This window comes from Hetaerina americana, unplaced genomic scaffold, assembly GCF_022747635.1.
Source record: "Hetaerina americana unplaced genomic scaffold, ioHetAmer1.1.p SCAF_2, whole genome shotgun sequence".
NCBI lineage: Eukaryota > Metazoa > Arthropoda > Insecta > Odonata > Calopterygidae > Hetaerina > Hetaerina americana.
Window position 1 is genome coordinate 51,813,267 of NW_027286763.1, and position 21,289 is coordinate 51,834,555.

Below are 21,289 nucleotides of genomic sequence, written 5' to 3' on the forward strand. Positions count from 1 at the left end.
CGCACCATAACTAACTGTATTTACATGCTCTCTTCAATGATTCCGTTATTTCAGAACTCGTGGACTTCCTCTGTCCTTGTGTTTTCCGGCAAAACGTTGCCTTCCATATCTCACCGCTTATCTTGTATACCTACCTACTTCCCCAAACATTCCATGTAGCCTCCCGTAAGCATAATGATATTGGAGGTTGGCTTTTCCTAATTATCTCAAGCGATGAATTCCAACATCGTTTGTGTGCTTTTCTTACTTCCTTGTACACATCCTCCTCGTAAAACCGGTACAGTATCTCGTCCTATTTTCTGTAGGTTCGACTCAATGTTCATAAAAACAGAAGGTGCGTCTTCTAAGATTACCCAGTCACCGTTCAATGGTGTTATCAACCAGTAATTAGATGGCTAGATTAGCATTTTAAAAACAACGACAGAACTATTGCGAGTTTTGGAATATGAATGGTTTATTTGAAAGATTTATTGAAGTTTTATCAAGTCCGGAACTTACAATTTTTTGGAAATCAGTTATCAATTTGATCAAACTATTTCTGATCAGATGGACTGAAAATCTATTTTTCTTCATACTAGAAGCGATTCCTTGAAGAAGTTGCTTCCTTAATATTCTCTATCATTGTGAAAACCCTTTGCACATATAAAACTTCGGAATGTATTCCCTATATTCAATTGCAAAAATATGAACTGGAGGGAAAAATCACTCAATTTGAAAGATGATAAAATTCCTGACTCAGTTGCAGTTACCGGGAGAAAATTAATAGAGTAAACATATTTTGATATTTGTGCTTAGGATAAATTTTGGATCTGTTTTGAATGTCCCTAGTTCTGCTGATTGATGATCCAGAAACGTTGAATTTTGTAATTCTTATTAATATGACACACTCTCAAGCTTCAATCCTATGAACAAACACAAAGAGGGCCTATTTATGAAGAGTCCCATAGCGAACATACTTATGAACAAAAAATGTCCGTGAACTAGAATGAAGAACTGTCTTAAAAGTTAGTCTACTCTGGGGCACTTGATTTGCTGGAAACATTAACGCTTATTGTGCCGTTTCATTTGGCGGAGCACACCACGGAATGAGATAATTTGGCAGTAAATCAATTTTAACACTATCTCAATTGTTTGAAATATTTTACATAACTATTGGTGATTAACAATTAGGTAAAACTTAATTTTTAAGTTTCATACCTTGTTCTGACTGACCTCCTGTCATCTACCCTAGCGGTGGCTTGCAGGGTACCGTGTAGTCGCACCTCCGCTCAGTTCACTCACCATACTCTCACATGTCCGTCTTGAGGCCGGCAAAATCCGTCGAGTACCTCATATCAACCGTCGAATATTTGCCCTTTACGACCTAATTCCCCGCATTTTATCGCACATATTCGATATCTGAGACATAGATGATTGTGGAACGATACCTTCCCTCGACAAATCAATCAGTTCCTCACCAATGATATCAGCCACTCCCACTTCATTATATTTGGCACCTAAACATTTAGTTGGCTAGTCAACACTCAGTCAGAAATATCGAAACATTATGGCACACTAACGAATGACAACAGTAAATACTTACTAAGCAATATAGTATTTACTACGCCCCGCTGCAAACTCGTTTTCTCTCTCCGATGAGGGGTAGATTTTCATTTGCAGTGGAAGTGCCTTGAAGGAAGTAGAACACTCGCGATGAAATGCTGAAGGAAACACGAGAAATTGTGCCACAGCTATTCAAAGCTGCATTGTTGCCTACAATCGATTGAGTGCGGAAGCGTGAAACGCGAAAATGATGGATGTCCATTATTAAAATTATAACTTTGTAGTCGTAACAAGTTTCCACAATGTGGTTCGCTACCTTGTAGCAACTTCATGTGAAAGGTTTAAACACTTAATTGTTTGAAGGGGATGCGACACTCTTTGTGTCTTCCTCGAACGGAGTCATTTATCTAGTATGGATAGGCAGCAGTACTTGTACCTTTCCTAGTGCCTTCTGTGGTCACCAGAAGTTACACTGTAGGCTAAGCGTGGCTGAAATTTCAGCCATTTTACCAATACGAACGCTGGAACTTCCAGTCAGCAGACGAGTATTTTACTCCTTGAATCTTCCAATAAAAAACCTATTGATATAAAACAATCTGAAATTGTCAGATCCACCAATTTAGATGTCAAAGGAGTGATTGCGAGGGAGAAAAGTCAGTCAACCTTTAGCGAAGAAACTTTCCGTCGTCTTATATCGAATTCCCTTCTGGGAAAGCATGAAATTTAAATTGAATGACCGGAAAATGAGGGAACGTGCGTACCTCCCATGTTCCCTGCCAAGACACATGGGAATTGAGATGTGAATCGATTCGTCCTCGGGTGAGAGAAGATGTTTTGCTTTGTCTTCTCGACATTTGATGCGAGCTGAGGCATCGGAGCGGGCACATCCGAATTCGGCTTTGATTTGTTGAGTGTCCTTATTCGCTGACGTCTTGGATGGAAACGTTTGGGCCAAAAAAAGAGATTCATCTGCCACTCTTTTACATGTCAACCACACTTTCGGCCTTCGATTTCTCCCGAGGAATCTATTAGGGATGGCAATATTGAATAACGTACATACTACCTTGATCAAAAAGTTCCCGGAATAACCACCGTGTGGCGCTCCCGTCGTTCCGATTTGAGTTCTGTTTCTTTTGTTAAATTGGTACATCTGTTGTTGATATTCCCTTTAAATCTTAGTGTCATAACTTGACATTTGCAAAAGTTACGGTCGGTTTTCGGTATGTCCATCAGTGCTTCCTGCGATTTTTCCATTACTTCCTCTCGGCTGCTAAAACGCGTTCCCCGTAATGGTTTTTTAACTCGATTGAACAGAAAGAAGTCACAGGGAGCCAAATCAGGTGAATTCGGTGGCTGTTGGATGGTATTTGTTGCATTTTTCGTCAAAAAATTACGAATAATGATAGCACTGTGCGACGGTGCGTTATCATGGTGCAAAATCCACGAGTTTTCTGCCCACATTTCTGGTCTCTTTCGGCGAATTGCTTCACGCAAACGTCTCATAACGCCCAAATAATACTCTTTGTTTACTGTCTGGCCTTCTGGCAAAAGTTCATGATGCACTACACCGTTGTAATCCATGAAAACCGTCAGCATTGCCTTCTTTTTTGACTGAAAACGACGGTTTTTTTGGTCTCGGTTCATTTGGTGAACGCCATTCACTTGCCTGATGTCTGGATTGCGTGTCGTACTCATAAACCCACGTCTCGTCTCCAGTAATGATCCTTTTGATGAATGTGGGATCGGATTCAGCCTCGCAAATCATGTCTTTTGCGACGTCAACACGGTCTCTTTTTTGCATGAAATTGAGGTCTTTTGGCACCAACTTTGCTGCTACACGACGGAAACCCAAATCATTAACCACAATGTCTTGGGCGGATCCATAGGCAATGTTCAAGTCCTCCGCTATTTCTCTGATGGTTAATTTGCGGTTATTGACCAACATTTCTTTTACTTAATCAATTTTTTCACCGACTTTCGATGTCGATGGTCTGCCACTGCGTTCATCATCTTCGATTGACTCACGACCACTTCTGAACCGCTCGTGCCACTGGTAAACGACCGTTTTTTTTAGAGAATCGTTGCCGAAACACTTTTCCAACATTTCCAACGTCCGTGCGCCACTAAATCCGTTTTTTACGCAAAATTTAATACAAGTTCGTTGTTGCAAATTTAAATCCATTTCTGAAATTGTAAAAAATCGCCAACACACACAGAGATAGATGTACTCTTGGCTACGTAACTTTTGCAAATGTCAAGTTATGACACTAAGATTTAAAGGGAATATCAACAACAGATGTACCAATTTAACAAAAAAAACAGAACTCAAATCGGAACGATGGGAGCGCCACACGGTGGTTATTCCGGGAACTTTTTGATCAAGGTAGTATATAAAGGTGCTTCAAAAGACTTCAAACACATTATCTTCCCGATAGTGCGTATAGTATTTTTAATATCCTGCAAAATACCGCTATGTTGTGTGGCAGAGAGTAGAATACACACCAGACTCATTTTGACCTGAATATTTTTACCCCTACCGCGGTCGGACAACTTTATCCTGATCCCTTATCGTTCGTGGGAAAAATGGCATCTTAAATATCTCTGTTCTACACTTAATTTCTCTAATTTAATAGAAATAATCTCGCCGAATGTAGTGTGATGGGGGTAATAATAAATTTTCAACATCCTGACTGAATCTTTGGAAGTTTGGTTTCCTCATAGTAAAATATGGTCAGGAGTTCGCAATCAATAATTTGATTCATTTTGACACTAAATACCGTTTATACAATCTTTTTCGTATAAACTGCCGAAAAATTTATCAGAAACCGATGTGACAATTCAGTTCATTGCATTGTTTATAAACTATATTGTGATGCTTTCTGTGAAAATAGCAAGTTGATAATTGCAATGAGGAATTTAAGATTGAAGAAAATTAAGAGTCGATTATTAGATGAAAGGTAATAGTACTCGATATAGGTACTTAAGGAAATGTTCCCTATCGGTGACTCGTGAGGTTATATTCCGTTGGCGAATTCCATTGAAGTCTTCTTCTCATAGAAGAAGGCCGGCCCCGGTGGCAGCGGGGTAACGTCCTCGTCTGCCATTCCAAGGGTCGCGGGTTCGATTCCCGCCTGGGTGAGTTTCCCTCCATCTAGGGCTTGGGTGTTTGTAAATGTGACCATTGTTATCGTTGTTAATAGTTCGATGTAAAGGCCTAAATGTGCTGTTTTCGGACTTATACTGAATAAATAAATAAATAAATAGAATACAAGTGAAAGGGCGACGATCATACGTTTTCACCTAGGAAAGATGAGAGAGGCTGGCGTACAAGTTTCTGCTCTCAGAAGGGCCGCAATAAGAGTTGTATAGTAACACACATTTTAGCCCGGGATCACTTTCGTGAAGTCATACCTTCCAGCCAGTTCTCTCGCTACCGCACCGACCCGGGCCCAGCTTATGGCAAGCAGGGACATTTCTGGATTCAAAGAAGGATTTCGTAAACTTGCCCAGAGCAAAAACATTGATGCTGGTGCGCGTTCTCACCTCTCTCGATCGCTGATCCGCGTCGTATGCCTGCACGCCGACAAATCCTTCGGTCCCTTGCTCCTCGTGCACTAGGCTTCCCACGGTCCTTGAAACCCTCACGGAATATCCGTCACGTTCTCGCGCGCCCCCACGGGAGGCGTGTAGAAACCCGGCGCGACACCGCCTCCCTACCGGGGCCTAACCCGGGCATCGTGGGCGAGACGACTTACACTCCCCGGTCCACTTCACCATTCGTACGCACTGAACTTGACACGGCCGTTCTGTTCGCCGTTGGGACCTAAGCGAGCGACTCTTCCTCCTCCTCTCCGTGTCGTGTCGTGCTCGTCCGCGGGGCGGATTGGGAGGAAGGACAGGGGGCCGTGGAGAGAGGGGAGAGAGTGCCTTCCCTATTTCTCCCGTCCCCTCGAAGTCTCCCCTCTTTCTATTTCGTCTCTCTCTCTGCCCCCTCCTTTGGTGGCTTCCCTCTCATCATCAGAACATTCAGAGAGTCCGACAGAAGTGGAAGGAAAAACACAGTGGGGAAGGAGAGCTTCAGAGTGGGGTGGGGTGGAGCGTGCGTGCGTATGTGTGTGTGCGTATGCGAGTGAGAGTCGTGCATTCATGCGGAGGGAAAAAAGGGGTAGGGGCGGAGGAGGAGGAACTCAGTGTGTCTGCTTCGGAGGGGACGTCGTTGGGAGGAGGAGGATGGTTCGCCGTTCCCTTCCCTCGCCATCCAAAGGGTTCCCGACCTCCCGTTGCCGCCTTCCCCCTTCCCTCAATACGCTGAAGCCAGCCGTTCTTAGATGCAATGAGGGTGGCAAGGGGGGGCTAATAGCGAAATTTGTTGCGAACGTACCTACCTGTCCATATCGTTCTGGTTGCGCATGAAATTTCCACACGCACGGTGTCATACAGGCAATGACGTTGTTGTCTCCGATATGCCATTTCGTAAGTCTTACCCTTGGAAATGTAAATACACATTCCTCTGACAGCTTAACCTTATCTATTTCAACTCAACGTCATGATTTTGCTATCATGCTTCACTTGAAGCTATGCTATTGTGTTGAAATAAAACGAGGACCTAAAATTTGGATTACTATGTGAAATTGAAGCCGTCTCGAGTTTAGAGAACCTGGAATGACAGTAAAGTAAGTCATCCACGGTGATTGCCAATAATCATCGCGTGGGGATTAGGTTGGTTGAGGTTGCTAAGTCACTTGCTTCCCACTCCAGGGCCAGGGTTCCAGTACCGGTGGAGGTAGGATTTTTCAGTGGTATCCTAACCCCTTATTGGGGTGATATGAGGAGTACTTCAAGTGGAGCACGCCGTCCGTCGAAAGGGACGTTATATTGTAGACCCATGGACCAATTACTATCACTACTACTATTTTTAAATAATTATTTCTCAAACGATACCACTGCCATCAACAATTTAACCTCATAATATTATAATGCATTCCCTGAACTTGAACTCTTACCATTAAAATTAATGTTTTTATCATGTTTTACTCAGTTCTATTAACACATTGCGATATGTTTCATCTCTATAAGATATGACATTATGAATCCAGCAACTTAATTTTTGATCTATGAGGAATGGAATTGTTTATTTGAGAGTAAAAGGAAGGGGGGGGGAGAAACTCTAATGAGCAATTTTCCGGAAGCTCTTTTTAAGCAATATATTTTACACCAACATTTATCTGATGGTCATACGAGAACGGCCTAACCTTTGGCCTATAACAGTGGAGGAAGATGACTAATGTAATCTTTAGATTGAAAAAGACCCCGTGCGTCATATTTGCGATCTTAGACATTACAACAAAATGAATGTGGTTGAAGCTTGGAGGAATGATATGGGTCAACTGTAAAATTATTCCTCCATTGCCACTTTTCCGTTTTGGAATGCATGCTTCCTGGAATGCATGCTTCCGTTTTGGAATGCATGCATGCTTCTGGAATGCGTAAGTTCCAGGAGACGACAGCTTATTTGGTAATTGGTCCCATTGTGTGTTGATAAAACTGAAAAGTTTGAAGGTATTTCATTCACTCGGCATTAGAAACTTCTACGGAATCACATGAGATACACACTGCGGCAAATATAAATATTTATGAAAAATTCTTTCAGCCCTATGTATGGCAATAAGTGTTACACACTCAGGCAGACTGGGGTATCGCGGCAGCGAGTTGAGGATTTGGTGGAAGATGTTGCGAAATTGGAAATTTCTGCAATCTTTAGAACGAAAGCTTTTTTGAACAATATTCATACAGTATGTTGTACTTGATTTGTGTTTTTCCGCGAAGAATTGAAATTTGATTAATTCTGAATTACATCGATGACCGAGGTGGGGCTCAAACCCCTAGTAATCTTCAACTCTCTTGTCGAAACACTGACCGTCTCGCATCGAAATTACTGCCCAAATCACGCCATTAAGAACTCGTATTTGTGAAGCTGAAAGTCCTAGAATCGTACACGTCTACCGAAATTATACATTGAGTTCATATAGAGGAGTTTTCACTACTTAATACTAATTTCTATACAAGTATTACATATTCAGTAACTTGTCAAAAATATTCTTTTCAAAGTCTCTTCTATCGCACTCTTTGTGCAATGACTTGGTAAAACCATCCTCCGCGGCCCTAATTTTATAGGAATTCCAACATGTAACTTTTTTATTTTTGGGATCGTGGATTATTTTCGTGAAAAATATGGGTTCGGAATTATAATTATCGTCGAAAACAGTGCGATAGGCTTCATTTCCACTTCAAGAAAATGTTCTGTATTCTTCGCAAAAAACGTGAAGTCCGCGTACTAGATACCCCAACATAACGTTTCGCTATTGCGTATTTTCTCTAGATGCCCTAATTGTAATCTAAATGAAAGGCTTTACATCTAAACTTAAGGGTACCGAATGGTTTCACGATAAGCTGGATGTACAATCTCACATAAATGCAGGAATCGTTGCGGAAGTAGTGAATCCCCCTCGACACTTTAAATCTCCTCCGCCAGCAACTAACCATCTTGCCATAAATTATTAATTTGTCGGACGAGAGAGAAATGCCGTCATGAACGGGCCAAGGATTGAGAAGGAGGTAATTTGCGAATATTTTATTTGACCATTTCTTCTTTAATAGATATTTTAGTTAGACGAATGGACAAGAAAGAGGTAAAAAAGGGTACGCACTCATCAAAATTGGTAGAACGGTGAAAGAAGTGATGAAGAAGAATACACACACACACACATTCATAAACCATAAACGCAGCAATCAACCCGAAGGTCAGTTTGGTAGGTGATGGTAGAGGTCAACCAGTACTAAGCCTGACGGCGTGTGAAATTTACACATCAGGATAGGAGGAGCCAGTTCCTTTCCCTAGGACGGTCATGGTATCCCAGGAAGATTTGGTACCCGAAAAATCAAACAGATTGGGTGGAACTGAAAGTGCCACCAAAGAGCGTTCTATTTCGAAGATAAGCATATACAGAGAATAAACGTATTCCGAATTTTTGATGGCCAAACCACCTTTCTAAAGGGAGAGAAGGAACTAATAAAGATTGTTTGGCCACCGAAAATTCGGAAAACGAGTGAGTTTCATTTGTGTGTGTGTTTCTCTGTGTTTTGTTCGCTTGCGCTATCTCGCTTCCTCGTTTACATTATTATTCACATATTCGAGACTTTCCTTCAAGATGTATGTATGTGTATACACATATATCAATATATTTATAGATATATATGTGTATATATAATATAGATAAATATAAATAGATAAATAAATAAATAAATAAATATATATATATATATATATATATATATATATATATATATATATATATATATATATATATATATATATATATATATATATATATAGTCTATATATATAGTCTAGAGTAGTGACTTCTATATCTTCCGATGAAGACTGAGTAGAATTCCGTCGAAATTATCAAGAAATAACGTGTGTGTTCCTTTTTTTTGGGTTTCTATATTTTGTGTGTCACTGTGTAATGTACTATTCGGCACTCCCGTGTTACGTCTACGAAAGCATATATATATATATATATATATATATATATATATATATATATATATATATATATATATATATATATAATGTATAAAATATGGACTGAATTGCAAAGCTTTTTAGGAATAAGTCAGGACTGTGTTCGCAGCATAATAAATGTCATAACGAATGTTTTTAATATCCCCCGTAAAAAATATCGTAAGCGGATGGCAACGCCGCTCCCCGTGGCCATCATTCCCGTTCCCACTCCCCCACTTCCTGCGCCTTGTCCTCCCCTCCCGCGAGCGGCACGGTTTTTAAAACGCCCCAACCCACAGTGGTAGATCAACCCCGCACATCCACCGACCCTCCCCGCCTCGCATCGCCTCCCTCCCGCCATTCCTCTCTCTCCTAGTCCCCCAGCCTCCGCCCCGGCCCACTCTCGCATCCGCAGTTGTCTAACCCATGTCCTCCCCCTCTGCCCTAAGGCCCCCCAATTCCCTCCCCCCTCTCCTTCCCCTGACTTCTGTCATAGGTCTCCTCCCACCCTCTTCAAACTCATCTCTCTGCTCACCGCCTGCTCATTCTCGTGGGGGTCCCATCATGCTTCACGAGATGTAACTTTCTCGTCTATCTGAAAGTTGTGGAAAATCGTTGGGAGGGTGCTGAAGGATGGTGGTTGGAGTGCCTCAGACTCTCCAGGGCTTTTTATATGCTGCCTACTATGAGGTGCGCTATTATGCTATTTCTAGGCTATCAATTCAATTAACAATTATGACAGCGTTCTGGTTTACGTTATTTTGTACTTGACATGCAAGAATGACGGTCCATTAGAACCTTGGGATCGTCCTCATCTGATGTCATGAACATTTACAAAATACCCCGTATGCCGTCGTAAGGGCGTGTGGCGAGGGATTAGTAGGACATCCTGCCATGCATGCACAACTATTATTTCATACATGCATTTGAATGTATATCATATGCCCATATAAAAACACTCGTACATGCATACGTACTTCATGTATCATGCATGCTCGTATGAATCATGCAATAATTGAATAAATTATCAGATGCTTATCTTTAAGAGCATATCAGATATTTATCTACAAGAGCATACCTGTATATTCTGGTACTTGGCTACGACATTGTTAAGATTGCGTATCGTGCGAGGGAAGAACAGATACTTGAATCCGTCCGCGACGGTGTATACATCTTATCTCTCTCTTATTTGATATACTGGTGCGTCATACTCTCATGTGGTCAAACGGGTTAGGTGGTTCCTGTATCAATCCTCAAAGGGATTACCGACCTGTCGGCTACGAACATTTGCAATAAACTGTAGCCGGTTCAATTGCCCTAGTGATTGACGGTGTTTCTAGCTGTAATATCTTTAGGTCAAATATTACGAGGTGACAGCCAGACGAACCGCGCAACATTTTGAGAAGTGATTATTGTGGATTCACTGGTCGGTATTTATATTTTTTTCGTAGCGATTTTTTCCCACTTCGACATGTCCCAATCGTTCTCTCACCGAGTTCTTTCTTATGGTGGTTTTGGAATTTATCATCGTGGAAAACCTGTCTCAGTAACTCTTGAATAATTACTTCCGCAGTTTCTTTTCTGCTTTGTGCCATTTCTCCAATGGTTTTTATCTCTATGAAATGTGGTGGGAGACTTTTCATATTAAGATTGAGAGTAGCAGTTTCAAGGTATACTCTGCGTTCTTGCTGTGCAGTTTTCAAGCCTGTCACGGTCAACACTTACTGATTATTTACGCTAAAATTAAACGTTCATCCTGGCGAAATTTCATAAATTTGGAATAACTTTTGCAGAATTTTAATTCCATCATAAATGAATTATATTAAACTTTTCATTTCCTTTCAACTAAGGAAACAATTCAACGAAGCTTTAGCATATGCGATATATTTAAACAATAACGTCTAAGATATTAAACTCTATCATGCTACAAAATTTGAACTTGATGTACGAACTTGAATGTGAAGGACATATTTTATGCCGTTACTAATTTGTTGAGTTTTCTTCTGTTATAATTTTAAAAACATTGTTCTATTAATTATTTTTAAATTGGGACCTAGGAAGGGTTTCAGACTTTAATTACTGATGGCATGGCAATTACAGAACGCTTCAAGGCCACTTTATCAATAGTCAATCAACAATTTTAACCACGCAAATTTGTATAAAAAGTACCAAAAGCAAAACCGGGAGGCCTTTAGTGTGAATATTTTGACATACATGTCAAAATATTCACACTCGTTTCGTGTAAAATCATTAGTTTGTCAACAACTATATTATTTCTATCGTATTTGGCTACCATCATGCTGGGGATTCAAATTAATTAGGACTATTTAATGATCTATTATTTTATCTGAAAACTTACTTAGAGAGAACTGTGACGATGTCCAAAGACGCGTTTAAAAGCACTTCCCTATTATACCTCTCAGGCCACATATTTTGTTGACCCACTCCAACATTCTCATTTCGGTTTCCTCCGCGGAAGAGCGGGCGAAGGAAAATATAAACCAATAGCAGAACACACTCCTGGTCCAGATGTTACGGCGCGTTCCGTTTTTGACGCCAGGAGAAGCGAATGAAGGAGAGAGGATGCGAACGCTGCCACTCACCTAAACACGCACACACGCCAGCACTTCTTCCTTATGTCCTCTTCGAAACGCCCTTCCCACCCCGTTCCCTTCGCGACCCCTTCGCACTTTCCCGTCACTCTACGAGAGTGAACGGGGGGAGGTGTGGGTGGGCTGGGAAAGCTCCTGTGAGACTGGTCTCTGGCCGCTGCACTCGACGGGGAATTCGCCACAAGTGGTCACCAACGCCTCTCAATTGCCCCGCGTCCATCCACTCGAGGGGCGGCTGCCCGACTCTCCTCCTCGCCTCCGTCCATCCTTTCCCGTGTCTCCCTCCCACCACCTCGCCCTCTCGCCCCGTATCTCTTCACGCTTTTAAGAGGCAACTACATACAGTATACCTACCTGCTACTCTGAGAGTTAAACGACTGAGGGGAGCGAGGGAGAGGCATGAAAGGGCCTCGGGGCAGTCTGTGTGGGTGGGAAGGCGAGGGTAAGGCTTGTGGAAGTTGGAGAAACAAGGGTGGATGGGCCCACTGGCGTGTGAACTATTGCCTTGGGGAGAAATCCACAGAACTCTTGTTATAGGTGAACGTGTGTGTGTATATGTATGTGTGTAAGTTATTTATATATACATCTCTCTCTCGCTCTATGTGTGTGTGTACATATATTTCTCAGTGTTATTATATATTTGTGCGTCGCCGAAGAGCGTTCTATTTCAAAGATACACACACACACACACACACACACACACACACATATATATATATATATATATATATATATATATATATATATATATATATATATATATATATATACACACACATACATATATATACATATATATATACATACATACATATATATATATATATATATATGTATATACATAAAGCGTTTGATGGAGTGAATTGGGGAGAACTAATGAGTATGCTGCTCAGGTGCGAGTGGGGAACGGCGAGTCCGGTTGGGCAGTGTTAGGAAGAGGTGTAAGGCAGGGTTGCCCATTATCACCCTTGCTGTTCAACCTGTATGCAGAGGAAATGATTAAAGAGGCATGGGAAGAACTGGAAGTAGGAATGAAAGTGGGCGGGGAATTCGTAAAATCAGTTAGGTTCGCTGATATTAATAAAACAAAGGTTATGCGATTTTCTAGAAAGAAAAAGGCTAAGCTAAACATTAAAATAGGAGGGCAAAAACTAGAGCAGGTAGAACAGTTTACGTATATCGGTAGTGTTTTGGACCAACACGGTCAAAGTAGTAGGGACGTAAGGTGAAGAATTGCGCTAGGCAAAGAGGCTTTCACAAGGAGGAGGGAGTTGATAAGAGGGACGTTGAGTAAGGATATTAAGAAAAGACTCGTAAAAACTTTGATATGGAGCGTAGCTATGTACGGCGCGGAAACGTGGTCATTGAAGCAGGAGGATAGACGTAGACTGGAGGATTTTGGAATGTGGGTGTGGAGAAGAATGGAGAAGGTGAAATGGACAGAGAAGAAAACAAATGAGGAAGTACTTGGTATGGTGGGCGAAGAGAGGGGTTTGTTGGGAGAAATCCTATGGAGGCAGGAAAAGTGGATGAAGGGGGTATTGACCGGCAGTGGGATGTCGAAGACTGTAATTGAGGGGAGAATGTTAGGCAAAAGAGGAAAGGGAAGGAACGGGATAGGGATGTTGGACGAGATGAAAGGAGGAAGAAAGTACTCAGAGATGAAGAGAGACCTGATATAGAGTAGGATGCTGGATTTTGTGTTTTGTTAGGACTCACAATGTTTTATTTAGTAGCTGTGTCCATCCAAAAAGCTACCTTAACCGGTAGATTACCTAATAATATATATATATATATATATATATATATATATTTATTTATTTATTTATTGTAGGAACACTCACGAGACCAATATAACATTTGAACGGCACCACTATAGAACACAAAAATAAAATAGATAACACGTAAAAGGACACATTTAGAAAGTTTGGTCTTTTGTGTGTTTCCTTTTTTTATGTTAATTGTTTTTGGTGCCACGTTATCCTGACGAACAACATTGTATCATATACCGCGGCCCGGGGTACTTTTTGCAAAGTGGCATTTATTTCGTTCGTTTATATGTCGCTCTATCGCTGTATAAGCACTCAATGAGGTTGAAGAAAGATAAACAATACGGGTTTCCTGCTGTTTCAGAGCCTGAAGGAGCACGTTTCAGCGTCATTGGGAGATTGATGAGTCCATAATATCACCGTTTACTGTAACACTATGCAATGATTTTGTTTATACAAATTGCCAAAATTACGATAATTGTCTACATCTTCATGGTACCCTGCAAGCCACCGCTAAGGTTTTTCCACTACCCCAGTTGGCATGGCGATGATTAAATGGGTAGAGGAAACATAGATGACCCAAATTACTGTCCTAAATAAGAGAAAATAAATCGCTGGACAAACTTTGAAGTAAATCTAAATATCTCTGCCTTGGATTGTGAGTAACCATTTACCAGAGTCATCAAGTACGGCCACGCCTACTTTTGAGGATTCGTTAGTTATAGAGTAACTTCTTCAGTTATTTCTTTGATTCTCAAAAAATCCCCAGCAAAAGTCTAAGAATTTAAACTTCCCGGATGAGTACGGCTGAGGAATCAGTGTGAAATTGTTCGTCATTATAGCACTTTATGAATAATCAAGTAGGAGTTCATATATTGTCCACTTAAAAATTAAAATATTAGATATCTGCGCGATATGTATTTACTGACTGGGCTCCTTCAATTCCTTAGATACCTCACTCATGAATAACCCTCCCTCGTATATATATTTTTCCAAACAACTTCCCCTTCTCAATTATTTGCATTCCACTTTGAAAGCAAACGCAATAATATATGTGAAAAGAAAGCCTCGAATGTGTCACTAAGAGCATGGAATTGCTTGGGAATGACCTGGAATTCATTAAAGTGGCATTAGCTATGAGGGACTCCCAGCTGAGGTTAGTTTCGCAATTAGGGGTAGTTTAGTAACTTGTCATTGATTAGGGAGAGGAGGAATGGTGGAAAGAAATTCGGAGTCGGCATTAGTTTACTCTAAAAGAAAAGGACTTGCATGGCTCAAAGTCCCATTTGAAGGAGTAATGCATTAATTAAATATGCCCTCCAAGCGACACCCAAGTAGGACACGTAATTTGGATGCCACTGAAATATTTTACCATTGCTGGGATTCAATTCTGGAACTTCCGGGTATGTAATTCAGCCTGAGAAACTGCGGAAAATGCCGCAATAATCTTTAAGCTTCAAGGTAAATCTTCAGATGGCCATCATGTTCATTAAAACCCCCTGAGAAATCCGCATAATGTTAAGAAATCTCGGTATCTTAACTGGCTAAGGACTCCCGAAATCCTGGTTTAGGCGAGTGACTTTTCCCACCGTTTTCTCAATATCTTTCGACTATTGAACATTTTATTAATTAGTGATGGCTATGCTCGTATTACTACTGTTTAGACGTACGCTGCTCCGGTGTTATAATTGCACATTGCATTCCGTTAAGGTGTAATGGAAGTCATTTCGTCGCCGGAAGTCGTCTGTTGGGACCATTTGGGAAATACGTATTTCCATCCCGAGAACCGTGTGTTGAGAAACAATTTTCTCTTAATTTATGGATTTCACCATACTAGATAAGGCAGATAGATAAATATATGCAACTATTCATGATTCATGCTTTAGAATTTTCCACGCGGCGGGTTAAAGAAAAAACGAATGCCGTAGCGACACACTTCCGTAGTCCATCACGCGAGCAAACAAGGGATTCTGTCGTTTCGAGCGATTGCAAAAATGCGCACGTCGTGCCGTTTCCGATCTTGGCTGGCAGAGCGCTCGGCACGTGCCGGTGCCGCCAATCACATACTCTCCCCCGCCTCTCGTGGAATGGGAAGTGGGGAAACGAATTCTTGGAGTCCCGAACCAAGTGACGTTTAAGATTTCACGGCAAACGGTACACGCCCTCACGCGTTCTCCCCAACAGTTCTCCTCCGCCTCTCCTCTCCCACCCGGCAATCAGCGTCACCCTCGGTGGGAGGAAATGAATGCGTAAGGGGGGAAGGAGAGGGTTGCGACACGCACACAATGGCTCACACATAAGCACCCGCTTCTCATCTCTTCTCCGGGGACCCGTGTCTCCGTGACCGAAGTCCCGATGGCTTATTTGTCTGAAAACTCCTCCTTAGGCTTCCGGTATTACGGAGCGGAACATGTGTTGCGGAAGCCCCGTTTCACTTCTCCCCTCCCGCTTCTCTGTCGGTGGCGGTCGCGGTGGAAACCGCACACAGTGTGCGTGATTGTTGCACTCTCCCTATTCATTCCCTCCCCTCCCGTTCTACCCAATCCCCCCTCGTATCTCTCCTCCTCCGACTGCCTTTCCGAGCCACCTTTTCGCTCTCCCTCCCTTGTTTAATATTTTCCTTCCGTCGCATTCTCCTAACAAATAAAGCAATGACCAAGGGGAAGGTTGATTTGAAAAGGTGAGGGTAGAGCTCATTGTCATGTGTGTACTACAGTAGGCATGTAGGGATCAGCTCCTTTTCCTACATGTTTCCAGCAAGATCTCCAATAAATCACGCAGCTTGAGTGCCCACAGTCTCCGGGAATCGATCCTGGGCCTTTTGGTAGGAAGCAGAACGCTTCAATCATTAAGTTGCCGTATGCGATGTGATTCAATTTATGCTTATGGTGGTATGACCCCGATGGAACTCTACTCTGCCGGGACAGAATTATAAAATTTAAGAGAAAATAAGTAAGTGGGTATTTGGGACAATTTTCTTAGCGACTTACAGTTTTCTATGAAGTTCTGGTATCCAGAAAGTAGAGATTTTAGGATTTTTAAAAGTAACAATGCCGGGATACGCTGTGACCCTAATTCGAAACATTATAGTGCAACCTCAGTCAAGTGAATCGTCCTGTCTCTGGATGGATTTTATGTACTTAAATCAATTATAAATGGTAAATCGTTACACAAATGTCAAATTATTACCAGAATAACTGGAAAAATGGAGAATATTGATTAGCAGCAAGCTATTTAGTGCAAAGGCAAACTTGTGGAACAGGTTGTTCGAAAATATAAAAATGGCAACGTCGATAAATGAAATAAAAGTGAATCATAGGTTATATAGAAGTGACAGAGAACAGAATTGTAGAGCATAATTGGATACTGACTACATGATTGCATAAAATGCTGAAGCACGCTACGACTACTATCTATTGATGTAGGTTTTGCACAGTCCCGTACAACTATTTTGCATCTCGCACTATGTATCCCGTGGAATTCCTCTAGTTTCTTACTCTGATAATTCTTTGTTTTCATGGAATAATTTGTGACTTATTAGTTCGAAATATAAAGTGAGCGTGTGACGACATTCGTAGAAGATATTATGATAAAATATTGAGACAATATGATTTGTAGATGCGACTTTATGTGCATATGTCTTAATGTGTACTTCTTCATGTTCGAATGAGTAAACGTTATTTCAGGTGTCTCTTTGTACTACCTTCCATTCGGATTCCGTATAATAAATATTCAAAATCATGCCTCAGCTTTCCTATTATCGATATCAACGACGATATTTTTGTTTGTTTCAGCTTCCATAGGAACCATTCATAATATCGACGTTTAGGTAAAAGTTTAAATCTAAATCTTTGTGCCAAGACAATTGTAGCTATTTTCGTATCCCATTGAAATACTTTCGGTCCTAGGTCAATATATTTTCCCGATTCTCTTCCATTATTCCATTCCCTTTCCCTCCCACTCCTTTCTCCTTTTTCTCTCTCTCCTTTCTCTCCCCGTTCCCTCCCGAAGGGACGCCGCGGCACATCCCACATGGCCATCCCTCCACTCCCAGTTCAAGATATTTCGGACACCTCGAAGAAACCACAGGTCCAGAGGAGACGTCCTGTTTGAATGATCGTGGAATCTTTTTTTATGCGTTTCCCCATCCTCCATTCACCCCCGCTGGGCGAGATAAAACAAGCGGCAAGCTCTCGTGAAAGTTTTTCATCAATCATTCCCATCCCGGAGACTCCCGGAAATATCTTTATGGGGAGGTGAAGTTTTGAAGCATTTGAGTATCGATGGCGATCAGTAGCGTTGGTGGTGACTCACTGAAAAAGCTTCACGTTATCTACTCGCTGTGCGTCTGGGAAGATGATGGCGGAGGTCACGGATCAGAATTTGGTTTAGAAAAAGATTATTCTTATTTCAAAGGAGTCGCCACTCACCGAGAGTTATGCATTCAAATATGATGGATTGCTCCCCCGAAAATATTTCATCGCTGTCGATTCATTTCTTTTCTCTGGGCCTGCGTTTTGATTTCTTCATCTATTAGGAGTCGTGAGGAAATCGTTTTGAAGATATTAATTGAAAACATTTTTGAAGTAACAGGCGCGATGACAGGTTTCAAGCAGAGATTGAATCTTGAATTATTTTGATTTTGCCAATAACATTACTGTCAGTCTTTTCCTCACTTTTAATTCTTTAAAATGAAATAATATGTTTGAAATGCGTATGAAACATTAAATAAATTCGGGAATTTATATTTCTTTAAATATTTAATATGATTCCCAAATGTTAACAACCTAACGTATATTTATTAATTTTAGGGCTCTTTTACATCGAGACACCCTCAAATAAGCACAGCTCGCTCAATATTCACTTTGAGATCTGTGTAGTTTCTCGTTTAGTCATTATTATGTATACTTATCCGAGGGGTTTCTGTAAGGCAGTGATTTATTTACTGCCTATAGAGTCTAATTATTCGTTTTTCTCTACAATAATCTGAGCTGAATCGGAATTGTGTAAAATGAAGGTGATTAACTTATTGATTCGCTAGGGAATCACATTTTTTGGTGATTAGACGGGCGGTCTTATGACTTCAACCAAGATCGGCTTAGCGCCATTCACCTTACACAGAGGTCGTCCAAACATGACAAACTTAGACATCCATAGCAGAGTTCTCTGTTTTAAAAATGATGGTTGCTTAATGATCGGCTTTTGCACGAAGGAATGGATAATTATTTTTACAGAGGTATGTGTAAGTTGGTATCAGTGTAGTATATCTCTTTGCTCACCTGTTTCGCGTCATGAATCATAATCACAACTTGGCGTGTGCCACGTGATTATGCAAATTATCGTAAGATCTCGAATACTGTTTAGTTCGAGGACCACTGCATTGGATATTAATAGGCTTCTCGTGCAAGGGGTCAAAAATAAGTAAAATTTGAAGTGTGGTGTATGAATTAACTTTTTCCTTACAACAAAGTTTACATTAAGAAAATTCTATTTACTTCGTTACACATACTTTATCACACTTTTCTCGAGGGTAGTATCATTTCATATCCGCATTAAAAAAACGTTCACATCACCCGAGTTCTTAGTAATAAGTATTTACCGTTTGGCCATAGCAGTGGGTGTGGTTATCACGCTTACCGTGAGCCACCTCATGGTCTAGTTGGAATCAAACCAAAACTTTCCGGGCGATTTAAGCCCTTCGCCAAATAGGGAAGCTGTGGTTATATACAGGTTTTGCAGTAGTTCGGCATGAGGCTTGCCAATGTCGCAATTTGATGATAAAATTTGAGTGAAATTCTTTCATGCTGTGCACTCAACCTAATTCCTCTAACCGCCATTTTGATGTGCAACATAGAAACCCAATGGCTGGAGCGTTGGGCTACTGGCCGCATAGTCCTGGTTTAAAATCCTGATCTCGGATAACCCGATTTAAAATCCAGGATATAAATCTCTCTTTTTATTCCACATTTGATGGCAATCCGATTGGTTTAATAGGGAAAGCACGACTTAGGTCTTACTCGTAGTTCGCGGTGAGTTCAACCTTTGTCTGTCAAAAATAACCTTCAGTTTTTTATAGTTAAAAAAAATATTTTACTGCCCTGCAATCCACCGCTAGACTGTGTGGCAGGGAGTTAGTACACAGCTGACTAATTTTGACCCGAATATTTTTACTCCTACCGCGGTCGGACGATTTTATTCTGATCCCTTATCGTTCGTGGAAAAAATGACATCCTAAATCTATCTGTTCTACACGAAATCTCTCTAATTTTATTAACATGATCCATCCTACCGTAGTACCATGGGGGCGATAATACATTTTCAACATCACTTCTGAAGAGACATCCTTCCAATTCATGCAAGTTTACTTACTATGATGAGGATGACAGAGAAAATTAATAAATTAATGATGAAAGTTGTGTGAATTGCTGTTAGATAGGTGTATATAAAATTCGTACGAATAAGGTGTATTTGATTTATTTTGAGTATCAGTTACATTTACATCTTACCCTGCCAGCTGCCACGAGGGCATGAGATGTTAGGTCACCAGCATTTAAGTATTTGTTGATGATTTGCCTTAAGTTTTTTCTTCGGGTGACCCTTGCCGCCTCGACTTGCGTGTAGGAAAGTGATTCCTTATATCGATCGCTTCTGTAATCAATATTCCTTAACTTTTCGATGTGGCCTCGGCTACCAATTAACATCTACATATTACCCCGCGAGCCGCTGTAAGGACGTGTGGCGAGGGGTGGTTGGGTGCTAACCATTCATGCATTGAAAAAAATATATGTATACATATAAATCTATTTCTAGAAAAATATTTAAAAATAAATAAATAAACATTGACGGAATTTAGCTCCGTCTTCATCGGAAGATACAGAGGTACTGACTGTCGTTACTACGTTGGTGATATAAGACCAGTGTTTAAAAATGTGGAATCTGTTTATAGCATGTAGTGATTTTATTCTAAAATATTTTCCTGCGTCTAGAAAGTATACTTTAACTGGTGTTAGGTACAAACTACCAATTCCAATATTTGAAGGAATTTAATCCCTGTTCTAATATTGTCATGCTAATTACTATTCCTGAGTGAAAAGAGACCGGATAGCCTGTCAAAAATACATATCTCGAGGTTATCTTACTGCAACCGTAGATAAATGGCCTTGGGAAGATGAGCGCCGAAGCATAACCGCAATAAAGTGGAAGTGGTGGGGTAAGGTCAGTACGCCGAAATAGTCCTGCGTCCGCTTCCCGTGAAAAACCCATGATTGAAGTAGGAGGGAAGTGGATTGAGCTGTGGTGAGATTGCCCACGATTTCTTGAATGAATGCTGAGGATTGCTGCTATATTTTCCTGGATTAAAATATTACGATTCAGACTAGAAAATGCTACATGAAAATCACTCGCTCAAGTCATCTACTGACACCTCGTTAAGAATTGATAAAATTGGTAGAGATAGCCCTGAATTAACGCAAATATGTATTCAAGTGTTTATTATCCCTCTAGTGTTATTTATATATCCGAGTTACGGTATGGGGTCATACAAAAATCACTGTGTGTTTTAAAGCTAAATTATTGGTGTTGAAATGAACACATCGCATTTCCTTCACAAAGAACGTGTATTGAAATGAGCTGCTAAATCTATTCGTTAGAGAAATCACAGTTTCAAGTTTCGCCTTGCGGAACTACTCCATAATTCAAGATGAAAAGACAAATTACGCGATCTAGATTTTGACATTATAAAATATCATGTGTCATATTTATATATCACCGTCAGATGAAGTTAATGTATGTCGAGACCTTTA

The 21,289-nt window shown here is 40.8% G+C and overlaps 1 protein-coding gene across 5 annotated transcripts in view; it reads right to left on the bottom strand.

Annotated features, from left to right (window-relative positions):
* Nucleotides 1-21,289, bottom strand: part of moody (G-protein coupled receptor moody) — a 177,725-nt gene that overhangs the window by 89,817 nt on the left and 66,619 nt on the right. Inside the window, exon 1 of one of the 5 annotated variants that reach the window (XM_071585174.1) lies at nucleotides 5,086-5,340. The exons of the other annotated variants lie outside the window; for them this stretch is intronic. The gene's annotated coding sequence lies outside the window, so the exon portion shown is untranslated. Of the gene's footprint in view, nucleotides 1-5,085; nucleotides 5,341-21,289 lie in introns of those variants that run through there. 5 annotated transcript variants of the gene reach the window in all.